This window comes from Lissotriton helveticus, chromosome 2_1 (assembly GCF_964261635.1).
Source record: "Lissotriton helveticus chromosome 2_1, aLisHel1.1, whole genome shotgun sequence".
Taxonomy (NCBI): domain Eukaryota; kingdom Metazoa; phylum Chordata; class Amphibia; order Caudata; family Salamandridae; genus Lissotriton; species Lissotriton helveticus.
Window position 1 is genome coordinate 826,005,784 of NC_136059.1, and position 16,996 is coordinate 826,022,779.

General features: G+C 48.6%; 1 protein-coding gene across 4 annotated transcripts in view; it reads left to right on the plus strand.

The window, feature by feature from the left end:
- Nucleotides 1-16,996, plus strand: part of DMXL1 (Dmx like 1) — a 2,287,446-nt gene that overhangs the window by 2,059,604 nt on the left and 210,846 nt on the right. The gene's annotated exons all lie outside the window — the stretch shown is intronic.

Consider the following 16,996-nt stretch of genomic DNA (forward strand, 5'->3'; position numbering starts at 1 on the left):
TCACTACTGCCTGCAACATAGAAAAGGAGTCACACCAGACTTTCAACATTACCTCATCATCACCTCCAAAAACACTGCCCCAGAGTTTCCCAACTTCCAGTAGGTCCACACATTCCCCAGATTCCAGAAGATTCCAGAAGGGCCCAGTACCAGAATGAGACTTCACGTTTCCAGGTACCCGTTATGGAGACTGAATGGAATTTCAAACTTGCATCATCATTGCCCCAAGACTGTGTTGCCCACCATGCTGATAGCTGGTAAAACTTAAATCTTGTCAGTGTCCCGCAAGTCAGACTGGAGATTGACTACCAGCTAATCAGTTGCGAATCCTTCTGAAGATCTCCCCAAGGTCTGATACCAGCTAACTTAAGTGGTTGTCAAAGTTGGTCCTGAAGGCATTCAGGAGTGCCGGGGGAATCCCAGATTGGGGCCTGTACTGTATAATATGGAATTTTCAGAACCCTTCTGATGTAAATCCAATTATTTAGTGCTGCTCCCAAGATCTTAAGTCGGACCTTCTTGTAGAACTTATGATCTCCAAATTTATAAAGAAAAAACTCCAGTCTCAGCTGGACATCATGTAACATGGCCTGGAATAATAAACCTAAAGAGGAGGAGTCAGTTTTATTGGCCAAAATTCTAAAAGTCCGCCCAACTTTACACCTCTCCTGAGCTTTTTCAAGGCAACTCTAGGGGTTTTAGTGGCCCATATAAAAGACCCGATTTTGCCTTGGAGTGTAGCGCTGTCCTTTGTGCTAAAGGATAGTGGAATCGAATTATAGAAAAAAGTTAATTTGGGCAAAATTATCATTTTAACGAGGTTGACCCTCCCGTAGATGTTCAGGGGGAGATTTGCCCAGCGCGATAATAGGCTACCAACTTCTTTAGACACCTTCTAGCTGGTCTTTGATGTATCTACCAGATTCTGGGCTAGATGGATCCTGACGTATCTCATTTGACACTTTGCCCCCTGTGTTGTATTCGCACAGTTCGATTCCATTGTTTCAGTCTTATCCTTGTTATTTTATAGCCCGAGACTTCACCAAATTTCTCAGCCAACTTGAACAACCTGGGTATAGCTTCTACGGGATTTGAAGTATACATGAGAAGGTCGTCAGCATAAAGAGCAAACTTAAATCTAGTTCTGCGATTTTATAAGGCCTAATGAGGGAATCTGCCTTGAGAGAACATACAAAAGGTTCAATATACAAATTAAATAGTAGCGGTGACAGAGGGCACCCCTGCCTGTTGCCTCTTGAGATAGTGAACCATTCTGTCAGAGCACCATTAACTAAAACCTTTGCTTGGGGATTAAAGTAAAGGGATTTAACAGCCTGCACGAAATTTCTCGGGAACCCAAAACTTTGCAGTGTCTCCCAGAGATAAAACCAATTCACCTGACCAAAAGCCATCTATTGCAACTATGATGAGTGGAAGCTTTTTATCCATTGCAATATCTATTGCACCTATGACTTGAAAGGTAAGCTCGTTTAGCTGTCTTCCAGGTATAAACCCTCTCTGGTCTGAGTGCACAATGGTCTTAATGATTTTCGCCACCCTTGCTGCCAATATCCGTGCAAAGAATTTATGATCAGAATTTAGCAATGATATGGGTCTATATGACTCAATTTTCTGAGGATCTTTATTCTGTTTAAGGATTAAGGACACTGTCGCTTCAGACAATGACGTAGGGGTGCATTCTCCCTGCATGTATATTTTATTGAACAGGGTTTTTAAAACCGGCACCACCTTATCCAATATGCTTTACCCCCCTCCATTTTCTTAAGTTGTACTCGAATTTCACCCTTGGTGATACTTGTGAGCAAAGACAGCCTATCTGCTTCAGACAGCTGAGGGAGATCCATTGAATTTAACCACTCACTGGCTCTCTCTGGTCTGGGTTCAATATCTTCCTCATACAAATTATGCATAAATGATCTTGGCTTCCTCGAATCTTGTCATCGTCATATAATAGAGCTCCTGACCCTCTTTGAACCAAGCTCTTTATCTGGTTTCTAACCCTATCTGCCCTGGTCTTCCATCCCAGAAGAGAACCGCTTTTTTCGCCATAGGCAAAATGTAATTTACTGGCATCCCACTTGTCCTTCAGGATCCTATCTAAATTGGCCTGAAAGTCTGCCTGAAGCACCACTAGCTCTCTTTCCAGCTGCGGCATAAGATTCTGAGAAGCCAGAGAGGCCCGCTGTAATTCAGACTCCTTTTCCTTAATCCTATTGAGCCTATTAGCTTCAGCCTATTTCATAGATTTTCTTTTATTAATCATTATGGACCTTAAAAGTCCTCTTAAATAGGCTTTAAAGGCCTCCCACATTATCTGGTCCTTTGCGGAACCTATGTTAAACCTGAAAAATTCATCTGTTTTTGCTTCAAGCTCAGACCTCACCCCCACATTCAGTAGCAAAGTCCTATCCAGGGTCCACCTCCTCTGGCACACTTTATGCTTAAAATTAAGTATCAGCTCAACAGCGGAATGATCTGATATAGTCGCCGGGATATGGGCTATGGACTCAAGCTCCGAAAACATAATCTGATCCACCAAAAAATAATCAATTCTAGAATGGTGTTTATATTTTTTGCTGTAGAAAGAAAAATCCCTTAAGTTTCCATTCTTAACCCTCCAAATATCGAACGACGGAGCCGTCTTGGCAGTTTCCTCCTCCGAGGTTCTCAACGCCGTTCTCTCAGTCTCCGGCTCCATCTGGTGGTGGTTCTTCTTCTCAACTTTGAGTGGCGCCGTTGCCCACGTCGGAAGCTCTGCCTTTTCAGTTTCATTGGTGCCGCGTGTGGTGCCGTCGACGCCGATTCCTATTCCAAAGATGAGATCTAAGAGAGAGGCACAGAGACTGTTAGAGGAAGAGGAATATCAGCCCCTTTCTGCACCTGCAGTTTCAAGGACTATTGCTAGAAGGTACTGCTCCAAATGATCCTGCTTTTCTTTCAGCTCATCCTTCTCCTGAAAGTTTAGTGGTGCAGGCTTTTTGTTCAAAACAATCGGCGGGGTATTTCCCTCAGACTCCTGGAGACAGGGATTATAAAAAACTGGAACAATCCTTCAAAAAGGTTTCCTCCTCTTCAAGTATGGCTTTCAAATCCACCAATGCATCGTTCTTGTTGGGCAGGTATATTCATGCCTTGATGGACTCAGCAAAAGAGTTGGTTCCAAAGTTGCTGGAGAATGATCAAAGTTCCTTTTTTAGAGATCCTGGCAGATACGCAGGCGGCTACTCGCTTGGTTATCCAGTCTGGTTTGGAGTCTGCTGATTCAGTGGCAAGAGTGAAGGGCTCTTCTATTGCTACAAGGAGGCATGCCTGGCTTAGGTCTTCAAGGTTCTCTCCGGATGTACAGAATACTCTTCTCGATCCTCCAGTTGATGGATCCGAGGTTTTTGGGGAAAAGGCTGATTCTGCGCTGTAGGGCCATGGCTAAATCTTTGGGTCTCCAGTCCCAAACTAGAGGGTTTAGTTTTAAGAGGTATCGTGGTTTTGTCAGGATGGCTTCCTTTGGAGGCCATCAAAACTTCAGCAGCAGCAGGACCTACAGTGCAAATGTTGCAGAGGAAAGAACAGAGGTCATCTGTGGGGTGCAGCACGTCAACTCTCCTCCTCCTCCTCCTCTTCCTCTTCTGCCTCTAACACTGGTGTCACTGGAAAGCAGCTATAGATCCCCCATCTTGGAGCATACTGGTCCAGTAGGGGGTCGGGTGTCCCATTTTCTACAAGATTAGAAATCTATCACATCAGACCTTTGGGTTTTGAATCTTATGGAAAATGGGTATGCCCTTTCCTCCCAGGAGTTTCCTCTTCCTTACCCTCCTCGCCAGGGCTGGTGCTCAAAGGACCTTTTGCAGCAGGAGGTTCTTGTGTTATTGTAGAAAGGTGCGATAGAGGTGGTCCCGGAGCAGGAAAGGGGTCAGTGATGCTACTCCCGGTATTTCCTGATCCCCAAGAAGGATGGCAGATTAAGGCCTATTCTGGACCACAGGGTTTTGAATTTTTACCTCAGGCAGGAGAAATTCAAGATGTTGACCCTAGCTCAGGTACTTCTGGTGCTGCAGCAAAAAGACTGGAAGGTGTCAATCGATTTGCAGGATGCGTATTTTCACATTCCCATCCTTAAGTCGCATTGGAAATATCTTCGTTTCACGGTAGGATCCCGACATTACCAGTTTGCGGTCATCCCGTTTGGTCTTACTTCCACGCCTTGAGTCTTCACAAAGGTGATGGCGGTGGTGGCAGCACATCTCAGAAAATCCAGGTTTCCTGTTTTCCCTTACCTGGACGACTGGCTGCTCAAAGCAAAGTCACCAGAGATGGGGCTTCATCATCTGCAGGTAACAGTGCGGCTGCTGTACGTTTTGGGTTTCTCGATAAATGTACCCAAGTCTCACCTGGTGCCCTCAAAGCGCAACCTGGTTCTAGGGGCAGTACTGGATACTACAGAGTGACGAGCCTTTCCACCTCCGCAGAGGATTCTCGACATTCAGGAAATTGTTCCCTTGTTTCACAATGGAGTGGTTGTTCCAGCCCTGAAGGTCCTATGCCTGCTCGGTCTGTTCGCTTCCTGCATTCTGTTGGTCAACCATGCACGCTTGCACATGAGGGCGCTCCTGTGGTGTCTCCGCAGGTATCAGCACCACGGAGATCCCAGGGAGTCAGTCAGGATCTCCAGAGAAACTGCAGCGGATCTGTCTTGGTGGAGTGTGCAGGACGCAACTTGTCTCAAGGAAAGCCCTTTCAGCTTCCTCCACCGGTTTGCCACAGTGATCACAGATGCCTCCACTCTATGGTGGGAAGCTCATCTGGGGGATCTGGAGGTCAAAAGTCTTTGGTCTCCAGAGGAAAGGTTGCTTCACATCAACCTTCCAGAATTGCGGGCGATATGTTTGGCACAAACGGCCTTCCTTCCATCCCTTTGCGGTCAGTCGGTTCAGGTCCTGACAGACAACACTACCACCATGTGGTACATCAACAAACAGGGAGGTGTAGGGTTGTATCGCCTCTACAGAGAGGCTCAGCGACTCTGGTCCTGGGTTCAGCCATTAGATTTTTGTGATGTCAAATCATCTGGCCGGTGTGCTGAATGAACATGCGGACAGTCTCAGTCGGCATTACTCGGCCAATCACAAGTGGCGGCTTCATCCAGAGGTGGTCCATCACATCTTCCAAATGTGGGGATTTCCTCAGTTGGACCTCTTTGCCACTCGGTAGAACGCACATTGCCCGTCTTTCTGCAGTCTCCAATTTCCGATGCAGGGAGCTTAGGGGGACGCGTTTCAGTTTAACTGTAGTTCGCAGCTCCTTTACGCGTTTCCCCCATACCCTTGATTCCTCGAGTTCTGAGGAAAATTCGCCAAACCGGGACCAAGTCATATTGATCGCCCCGGATTGGCCAAGAAGGGTGTGGTACACAGAACTGCTTCACCTCTCATCGCACCCTCCGGTCCGTCTCCCTCTCAGGGCAGACCTCCACTCGCAGGGGCAGGTTCTACACTCCCACCTCTAGAGCTTGCACCTTCATGCCTGGAGATTGTACGGGGCAGTCTTAGTTCTTTTCCCTTCCAACCGGATGTGGTTGATGTTATTTTATTATCCAGGAGACATTCCGCCAAATCAATTTTTTCCTCTAGGTGGTCCAAATTTCTTAAATGGTGTAGAGAGAGGTCCATTGATCCTTTGAAAGCCTGTTTGTCAAACATTCTAGAGTTTTCTCTTTCTTTGGCCCAGCAGGGTTGTGCTGTGGCTACAGTAAAGGGATATTTGTCAGTTTTTCTATGTTTGCTGGACCAGCTGTCTTTATTTAAGTCTCCCATTGTTATCAGGTTCATTAAGGGCCTTACCAATAGGTTTCTTCCCACTCCTTTCATTATGCCTCAGTGGGATTTGAATCTTGTTCTTTTTTTTTAAACTCTTTTTATTAAACACATAGAAATAATAGACTTACAATAATTGCACTGAGTCGCCAGTCTGCACAATAAATCAGTTCACTTCCTCCTGAAACATGAAAAAATCAACAATAATAGCGACATTTGGGTTTAAGGATCTTCCAACACATCTGAATCATCCGGTGATGTCGGGGGAGTGCATATGTCGCCTCTGTAGGCATTCCAGGGTCCCCAGATCTTCCCCCATTTCTTGGGTCTACCCCATGCCACATACACAGCCCGCTCTCGAAACACACCTTCCCATGAGAAGTAAGATCAGTCGGGTCCCAAACATTCAAAAGACAACGCCTTGCTTCCAACTCAAATCCCACTCCCCACACCTCTCTCACCTTGATATGAACAGCCGACCAATATCTCTGAACATGGGCGCACTCCCACAAAACATGGAAAAAGGTTCCCAACTCACCAGACCCTCTCCTGCACTCTCCGCTGTCAGCCAATCCCATTCGCACCAACCGAGGGCCAGTCACATAACTACGATGTAGAATCTTTAGTTGAACCAGGCGAAGCCTCATCTGGACAGCCGCAACCCGCGGAGAGGCTACTGCCTCCCTCCAGTCCTCGTCGTCAAATAGCAAACCGTCTGCCGTCCATTGATCCCTCAGGGCCACCAAAGGGTCCCCCACATGATTAACTAGCTTCCTGTAAATCAAAGAGATCGCTTTCGTCGGGAGATAACCATCGAGCACCCTATCCTCAGCGGGGAGGCCTCCGGGGGCATCCCTCCAAGGGGAATGTTGGCCAGCAGTGCATGCCGAACCTGAAGATAACGGAACCTCTCACTCTCGTGCATCTGATACCGTTCTTGCAGGGTCTCGAAGGGGAGGATACCATCCTTCCCCCACAGATCCCCAACCCGGGAGATCCAGATGAGATCCCACTTGTCAAATCCTTTAGATTCCCACAGACTGCCCAGTCGTTCCGAGTTCCAAAGGGGAGTTGTCAATGTAATCTTCCCTTCCCAACCAAGGGAGCGGTTCGCCTCATGCCAGACCCCAACAGCCGCCGCTGTCGGTCCCACCAGAGGAAAGCGCCTCCTCCCATAAAACGCCCTAGTGAGTTCTCCCCCAGGCGCCTGACCACGGTCCATAATATAACCGGGGTCGAGCGGTGACCCATAAATAGCTTGATTAACCGCCGCAAGCTGTGACGCCCAATAATACCTCCTGATGTTGGGTAAGCCAATCCCGCCATCGCACCACGGTAAGGTCAACTTCGCGTACGCTATGCGGGGTCTCCCCTCCCAGAGAGAGATTATTGCTACGGGCGACTTTAACTCCAATCTTTTGCATCAATCGGAGCAAGAGGACAATATTTCAGTGGCAAATGAAATATGGAATGTCGACTCTCAGGAGATTATATCGCCCTTGAGATCAGACCGAGTGGGTAAGCAACTGGTTTGGGACCTGGAACAACTCAGTCTACGGGTATTAAATGGAAGATCGAAGCACAATAAACCCCCAGCTGCTACATACATAGGTCACAATACAAACTCAACTCTGGACTACACATTAATAACATTGCCCTTATTGAGCCTGGTCAAAAAATTTCAAATAATCAGCACTCTAGACAGTGATCATTCCATGCAACATATTGAAATAAAACTAAGCTCCCCCAGGTATACAATGGCTCCAAAAATACCAGGTCAATTATCAACCTTCAACCTGAGCGGCTTAAGTGGAAAAGTAAAACACTATTCCAAATATCGTTGGATGCCAAGAACCTATTACAAATGGTCATGGTAGAGAATGATCTTTGTTCAGAAACCTGGGCTAACTTCCCAGAAAGATTGCCAAAATCAAGCAGCAAGGCTAGGAGGCAGAGCAGTCCCAGGACCAAAACCAAGTTCTCAACAACCACTCTAGCCATGAAGACGAATCTTCAAAAGCTCACAAGACGGGTACAAGGTTCAAGGACAAAGCAAAGCACCTGGCAAGAAGTTCGGTTGATTAGGAAAGAATACAAAAAGCTAGTATGGATGGAAAAAAGGAACAAACACAATGACTTTTGGGCCAAATTGATGCATAATACTAAAAAAGCAGACTCCAGAGCGTTCTGGATGCAAATCAATGCAATCAACAGAGCAGTACAACCGACAAGCATGACATGCGTCCCGGAAAACGTCTGGGTCCAACACATAGTGGACACATTCGCGGTAAAACCATTGGAACTCCAGGCCATGATGACTACAACAGCACCAGAAACTATAAGAACTAGGATCAAGGAAAGCAAATCCTTTTCCAGTCCCAGAGCCACATCTAATCGCGAGGAGGGTTTGGACCAATCAATCTGGTCAACTGACGATCAACGAATATGTTCTATAATAAAGAAAGGCAAGCAAGAGAGTGCACCGGGGCCAAATGGCATCCCGCAGGCGATCTATAAAGAGGACCCTGAATTCTGGGCATGCAAATTTAATCTCCTATTCCAGTCTATTAGTAACTCTGGTCGGGTCCCTGAAAGTTGGAGGGGTGCCATTATCAACCCCATCTATAAAGGCGGAGATCGCAAAAACCCAGCAAACTACCGCTTAATTGCCCTGATTGATGCAGAGGCAAAATATTATGCATCCCTGGTGCTAGCCGATCTGATACAGTGGTCGTACATGAATAGCAAGGTCCTGTTAAATCAGACAGGGTTTCGTCGCGGAACTGGTACAATGGCTAATGCAATGGCGCTGTGCATGATTGGCGAAAGCAGTCTACTTAACCACCGGGAACTATATACCTGTTTTGTCGACTTTAAAGCGGCATTTGACCGTGTTAATAGGAACTTTCTATGGGCCAAATTGAAAAAGCAGGGTCTGCTGGAGTCAATCCTAATGCCAATCATTGACCTGTATAGCAACACCTGGATGCAGGTAAAAATCAACAATGGGCAAAGGCTAACCAGGAAGATGCACACCTTTGATGGGGTGAAGCAAGGTTGTGTGCTGGCTCACCACCTCTTCAATTCATTCATGGCCGATCTAACATCAAGGCTCAATTTGATCAATGCCCATCCGCCTCGGCTGGGCACGCTTCGTGTAACTCACCTATCTTACGCCGATGATGTGGTCCTGTTAAGCCAGACTCGAATAGGCCTTCATCGGCTACTACAGGAGCTGACCTGCTACACAAAACAGAACATGATAGAAATAAATTACGCGAAAACAAAAATCATGGTCATAACCCGACGCCATAAACCGCCACCAACATTTACCATAGACAATGTCAAACTGGAAGCGGTTGGAAGTTACAAGTATCTCGGGATACTGCTGGATAAGCGTCTCAATTTCCAGGCACAATTAAACAGCATGGAAAAGAAGGGCATGGCCGATGTACGCCTTTACGAGCTTAGCTACCGAACTCAAAGGTCCGTTGGTCTCGCAACTGTTAACAATAATGAAAGCTAAACTTATTCCAACGATAGCCTACGGGAGCATATTGCACCATGGCAAGAGTGCACAACTTTTGGATAAGGTGCAAATGAAAATTTACAAGCGCATCTTTGCACTACCAAGTAAAGCATCCCCGGCTCAGGTAAGACTGGAATTTGGCCTGAAATCTCAAGTGCTACTGAGGAAGTATGAGACCATAAAATTCTGGTATAATGTCTGGATGCACCAAGAGATCATGATCCATCGTGCTATGTGGGAAACCATCATCAAATGTCCAAACTTAAACTATGCCAAGTACCTCAAAAAGTCTTTGGAATCAACAAATCTGGCCGAACTCTGGGAAACCAAGCTCCAAGTACCTTTATTCAAACAGGTGGTCAGGAAGGCAGCCATCAAACACTCATTATTGGATGACAAAATAGCTTTCAGTCTCCGGTCACATGCCTGGATGACCATCCAATCATACAAAAACTAGTACCGGCGCACTTCCTGGACCTGAACTTTTCGCCTTATATCAAACGTAAATATCTTAATATAAGGTTGGGTAGTTTGCCGAGCGTCCTAAGTGGAAGTTCCAAGAAAGTGAAGGGTGCGGGCTATGCGGTGCAGCAAGACAAGACTTTATCCACCTGATTTGCACCTGCCCGGCTCTCATACAGGAACGTCGGAATTGGTTGAAAGCCAAGTTTAAGCAGTTTGGAACACGCACATGTAGGTCTGCGATTATACAAACATTATGTACCACAGAACCCCAATTTATTTGTAGATCAATCAAATTTATTGAATATTTTGAGAAAAAGCAAAGATCATTGGCAAAATCTTGAACATGGAAATTGTTATTCTATACCCCAGAAAGACACTTGTTTTTACTTCCAATTTCAAATTTTATTATTCTTATATCAGTGTGTTTTTAGTATATTATCATATCTGCATTTTTGTAATGGTTTTAACTAACTATACAATAAAGTTTTTCCATTCCCTCCCAGAGAAGTTGCCTCTGAAGAGACTCGATCTCCTTGAAATACAACGGAGGAACCGGTTCCATAGAGTTCTGGAGCGCATACAAAAAACGCGGGAGAGACATCATTTTGAACAATACTGCCCGACCAAGAAGGGATAGGGGAAGCTCCCTCCAGCGATCAACATCCCGCCGAAGACGAACCAATGGGGGCAACAAATTATTGGAATATCTAATTCGTGGGTCTAGTGATATAAAAATGCCTAAATATTTAAAGCCTACAGTTTCCAGCCTGACCGAACAAGACCGACTTAGTCCAATTAATAGCAAAGCCTCAATAGCTACTGAACACCTCCAAAACGTCCAAAAATGCCATAAGCGATGTCCGGGGGGAGGTCAAATACAACAAAATATCGTCTGCATAGAGAGATATCTTATCCTCCCAATCCGATGTCCACCGACGACCCCTAATCGACCTGTCCCACCGGACCCAGGTCGCGAGCGGCTCAAGCGCCAAGGCAAAGAGCAGAGGGGAAAGAGGACATCCCTGCCTGGTGCCTCTCCCAAACACAAAATCCGCCGACCTGTGGTTGTTCACGACTACTCGGGCCAAAGGGCCTGAATACAAGAGGCGAACCCAAGAAATAAATTCCAGGCCCACCCCCAACTTACCAGGGCAGCAAAAATATAGGGCCACTCCACCCTGTCAAAGGCCATGGTGGCATCCAGGGAGAGCAATACCGTCGGCTCGTGTATCTGTGAGGCCCCGCCAACAACCCCATGCAATCATTGCAAATTAAGAGCCGTGTTCCGGCGGGCATAAAGCCCGATTAGTCTGGATGAACCAGTGTGGTAATCACCTTGACCAGGCGGTTTGCCAACAGTTTCGCCAAAATTTTGGGTTCAGCATTCAACAAAGAAATCGGCCGATAGGATGAACACTCAGTTTTCGGCTTGCCCTCCTTATGAAGGACAATAATATTAGCCACTCGCTGGTCATATGGAATCCGACCCCTCTCCCTACTGTCCAAAAACATATCCTTAAAAAAGGGAGCCAGCTTGTTCGCATTGACCTTGTATAGTTCAATCGGGAGCCCATTCGGGCCCGACGCTTTACCAGAGCGCACCCCCCTAATTGCCTGAGCCACCTCGTCATTAGTAAGGGGGGAATCAAGAAAGCCCCTGTCATCATCCGAAAGAGTGGGCATCGGAATGTCCCTAATCATTTCTGCGTTCTCAGCCTCCGAATACAGACACTCGGCTGCGTAGATCCCCTCATAATAATCAGCAAAGACGTCCACAATTTCCTGCGGGTCTGTCACCCTATCCGCACCAGGGGACTGAAGCACCGGGACCAGCCGCGATGCCCAGTCTCCCTTCTCCAACCAAGCTATCAATTTCCCCGCCTTGTCTCCATGCTCATAAATCCTACTCTGAGTGTCTGCAGCTGTGATCTAGCATTATCACGGGCCAGTGACCGGTATTCATCTGTAAGAAGACTCAAGCGATGCAACCCCTCCGGCGTGGACGCACGCGATACTTCCAACTCCAACGCATGCAAATCCGATTCCACCCTATCCATCTCAGCAAGCGCTTCCCTTTTCTTGCCCGAGATAAACGACAGCAACTCCCCCCGAAGAACCGTTTTATAAGCCTCCCATAGGGAGCATGCAGAGGACACCGTGTCAACGTTCTCCTGGAAATACCTGTCCGCCACCCGCACAATCTCTCTCTTAGCTCCGGGGTCCCGAAACCTCCATGCGCCTATCGGGGCAACACGCGAAACGTCACCACCACCAATATCAACGCTAAGCCAAACAAGGGAGTGATCCGATACCCCCCTAGCCAGATGACGCACCTCCCGGACCCAAGCGGCCTGCGCCGCCGGAACCAGAATGTAGTCTATTCCAGAGAGGGACTTTTGCGCCGCAGAAACGTGTGTATAGTGCCCCTCGTCGGGGTGCCTGAACCTCCAACCATCCACCAGGCCCATGGTGCCCACAAAATCAGCCAACCACCTCTGAGAGGACAACTCACGAGCCGGGCACCGATCAATCATCCCATCAATCACTGCATTGAAATCGCCACCAACAACCAACAAACCAACCGGCAAGGACAAAAATTTTTTCCCAAGGTCGTGAAATGTGTCGGACTGAAGGGCCGGAGGGACATATACAGACAAAAAAGTTACAGTTCTCCCCTCCCACAGGCCAGAGACCCCAACATACCTCCCCCTGTATTCAATCCATATAGCCTGAATAGCAAGTGGAAAGGACTTCCTAATCAAAATCCCAACCCCTCGAGACCCAGTTGTGAAACCCGCATGCGCCACCAACCCATACCCCCCTCTGTGGAGTGCCATACATCGCTTACCGATGAGATGTTTTTCCTGCAGCAACACCACATCTGGGGAGTGCCTGCGTATCAATTGGCTCACCATACCCCTCTTAATCTTGTCCCCTAGACCATTTACATTCCAACTTAGTGTGGAGATCCCCATAGCCCCTTTAACGGAGGACATTCAAAGAAAAACGATCAACATTGTAGTGCCAAAGCACCCAGTGCAAAACAAAAAGACATACAAAAACACAATTACAAACCCCAACCTCGACCCCCCAAGCCCCCTCCCTGCACCCCTGCATGAAGCTCGCGCTCATCCCCAACTAGCAGTGTGCCTGTCTCCCCCAAATAACTATATATCTTAAAATAGAACACAGAGGAGGGCCTACGGATCCGCCCACCCACCCCCAGCCCTCCGGCACTTAACATGATGGGTCATCAACTATACTGCTCAAAGTCACTCACCCAAAATCCGCCCATAGTCAAGGCCCGGTAACCCAACGGAACACACCCCCCGTTACTGTATGCTGCCCTTCAACAAGCCCCACTCAACGCATCATTGTTCCTCAGCCTCTGTACGATCTGCAGCCTCCTGTTCCGGGCGGTGAAGCGTGTCCAGCCAGTCCACTACCACCTCAGGATTGTCAAAGAACCAGGCCTTCCCATCGAGTTCCACACGAAGGCGGGCTGGAAACATCATCACATACCGGATATCCCTGTCCCTCAATTTCTTCTTAATCGAAATGAACCGTTGTCGCTGCTTTTGGACCGCCTGGGTGAAATCCGGAAAGAACAAGATCTTCGAATTCTCAAACTGTAAGGGATCCGCCAAACGGGCCGCCTGCAGGATAGCGTCCCGGTCACGAAAGTTCAGCACTCGAGCAATTATCGGCCGCGGAGGGACCCCGACCCGGGGCCTGCCACCAGGCACTCTGTGGGCTCTCTCCACGGTAAAGAACCTGCTCAGCCCCTTAGGCTTAAGATGGTCAAGGATAAGGTTCTCCACGAAGAGGTCCACAGCATGCCCCTCTGGAACGCCTAGAATACGGACATTATTGCGTCGAACCTGCCCTTCGTAGTCGTCAAGCCGCCGGTCCACAGCGTCCCGCCCGGATCGAAGATCACCCACCTCACACTGAAGCTGACTCACATCTATAAGGCTAGTCGTTTTAAGCTCCAGCGACTTAATCTTCTCGTTAGCCTACGACATGTCGGCTCTGATCAGCCCCATCTCTATCGACACCGCGTCGAGCTTGGCATCCAGAGTCTCCATTTGCTGCCCCAGAGACGTACGGACCCCAGTTATCGCCGCCATCAGATCCGTCAACGTAGGCTCCTCCACTACAGGATAATTGCCAGCACCACCACTCGGACCCCTCTTAAGGTCAGCCGGTGAACCCTTAGGCATGGTATATCTGTCCAGCTTATTGGACTGGACCTGCCGGGCCCCCCTGGTGGTCCTGGGGCCCGGTCGCTCGGGGTCCGTCTTCATCGACATTGCCCAGGTTCGACCCTCGGCTGGACAGGACACTTTCGGCTGAGCAACTCTCTCCGACCCAACTGTCAAGAATCCCGAGACTGGGCCCCCCAGCGGCCACGGCACAGCAGCTCGCCACGTGAATGCAGACCCCTGTCCAAGCAGCACCGCACCAACATCTATGACAGCATGCAGAGGCTCAATAAGTCCAGGCACCCCTTCCCGCAGAGTCTTCAGGTGGGGCTCCACTTCCCGAGCACGGGGGTCTCAACCACCTCCAAACATTGATGCAACCAACGGTCTGAAGGCGAAGCCTCTTTGGATCCCAGCCCCCGCCGTCCACTTTATCAGTCGGGGCTCCACTCCTCACCCAGGGGCCCACTCCTCCGAGCAGGACACCAAAGGATGCCCCCCCTGGACCGCACCACCCTCTGGCGTTATTCAGGCGCCCAACTGCGGCCGGGGGGGGGGGAGCGTCGCTGTCCCCTACCCCCTCCAAGACACAATCCAGGTGGCACCAACGATGCTGGGGGGGCCCACTCCTGACCCCAGGACACCTCCCCAGTCAAGGCAGTGCAAGGGCCAGGGTCACCGGCAGTTGAGGCTCTCAGGGGCTCACACGAGGCAAATCTCGGCCCCCGTCGGTATTTGGGACCCCCCCTTCTGCCCAGCGGGTGTCCCTATCGTATCCAAACAATCCCCGGGGTGAAACTCCGGGCCGGCAAAAGGCCGTCCGGGCGGCCGATGTTGTTGCACTGCGGTCGGGGGGGTCAAGCCACGCGAGTCCCCGGCTTCAATCAGGGCGTAGGCCGCGAAAGTCCGAGCGGCGCTACGCGGTCCCGGGGGGTCCCAGAAACTCCGGGGTGGCACCGATGGTCACCGCTTGGCTTCCCCCGCCCGATTCACTAGGCGGGAGGCAGGATGTCAATCAGGATGTGAGGCCGGTAGAGCTAGGACGGCCGGAGCCGATCGTCAGGCGGCCATCATGGTCGCCGGCTCGGCTCCTCCTCCTTAAATCTTGTTCTTACATTCCTAATTGGTTCTCCTTTCGAGCCTCTTCATAGTTGCCCATGGAGGCTTCTTTCTTTTAAGACAGTCTTTCTGATCGCCATTATCTCAGCCAGGAGCATAAGTGAGCTTCAGGGTCTTAGTTCTAAACCTCAGTTTTTAACCATTCATGCAGAAAAGATGGTTCTCAGGACCAGGGCTGCTTTCCTGCCTAAGGTGGTTACTCCTTTCTATCTTGGGCAATCCATTACCTTACGTACCTTCTATCCTCCCCCTTACCCTTCCAAGAAGGAGGAGAGACTTCAACGCCTGGATCCTAAGAGAGCTGTCAGTTTCTATCTGGACAGAACCAAGGATCTGAGACTGGACGATCAGCTCTTCGTGGGCCATGTTGGACGAATGAAGGGCAAGGCTGTGCACAAGTAGACTCTCTCCAGGTGGATTATCTTGTGCATTAAGATCTGCTACGCCTTGGCCAAGAAGGATCCGCCTGAAGGTATTAGAGCTCATTCCACTAGAGCCAAGTCGTCTTCTGCTTTGATTAGAGGTGTTCCTGTAGTTGAGATTTGTAAGGCAGCAACTTGGGCCTCCCTCCACACCTTTGTGAAGCATTACTGCCTGGATTCGGAGGTTAGGAGGGACGTCCATTTTGCACGTTTTGTGCTTCAAGATTTTTTGGTATAGGTTGGTGGACACCCTCCTCCTGGAGTGGGACTGCTGTGGAATTCAATTCAAAAGGTGAGGAATCCGCAGGCAGATGTATCTTTCAGAAGAACAAGTTACTTACCTTAGGTCATGCTTTTTCTGGTGGAAACAGTATCTGCCTATGGATTACTCTCTGTCCCACCATTCTCCCAATTGTCCACCTTCGTATACCAAAGGAATTATTGGTTGTTTGACATGATTGTTTTCCTGTGTCTGTTGATTGCCTTGCTTTGTTTCTTTAGCTTTTCCTATTTCTCTTTATAATGTGTGTATTTGTGTTTATATTGTATACTGTGTATACTTCAATTATTTTATCGGTCCACCCGTTCGCCGCGGAGGCACGGGAAAAATGGGTGGAACTGACGTCAGCACCTCAACTAGGTCTATTTGGGGCTCCGATGACGTCAGATGGAGTCATGAGCGGAGCCGTGCCATTATGACGTCCTCGTCGACATGGGAGAGCTAGGAAAAAAAATTCCGCGGAATGCTGGTGCAGGGGAGAATTCAAAAGGTGAGGAATCCACAGGCAGATACTGTATCCACCAGAAAAAGCGCTACCGAAGGTAAGTAACTTGTTCTTCAGCTTTGCACCTGCTCCCTCTTCACCCTGTTTTGTTGACTGTAATTCTTTCAAAAGCCAGGTTTCTTTCCTCTCTATCTGGCATCCTTTCTTTCCAAACAGCACAGGGGATTGGGGCATAGTCCTTGGCCTACGGTACATTGCCTGAACCTGGCTTATGCATTGTTTCCTCTTTAGTCTTCTTCATGTGCTATCTCTCACTATGCATTGGCGAGAAGGACTCCTGACACTTTTCTTTCTCTCAAGGTTACTTGTGGAAGTACCTTGTATGTAGTATTTCTTCTATGTGTGGATTACTTTTCCGACACTTTCTTTCCTTTGCAACTGCATTGGCTGTCATTAATCTGCTTCTAACCTGTGGAAAGCTGTTGTTGCCTTTTATTTTTGGGAAATGCTTTCTACCTTGTTAAATACAATTCAGTGACACTTGACAATCATTTCGTACTGAGATGATTGTTCTTCAGATGTCACTTTCTACCCTGTTTCCGGGGTTTATGGCTCTTTTTCATCATATGTTTCTTCTTAGACCTGTGTTCCTTGACCACCATGTCTCTTGGGTTTGGTTTGTAAGGACGTTTGGTGGCCA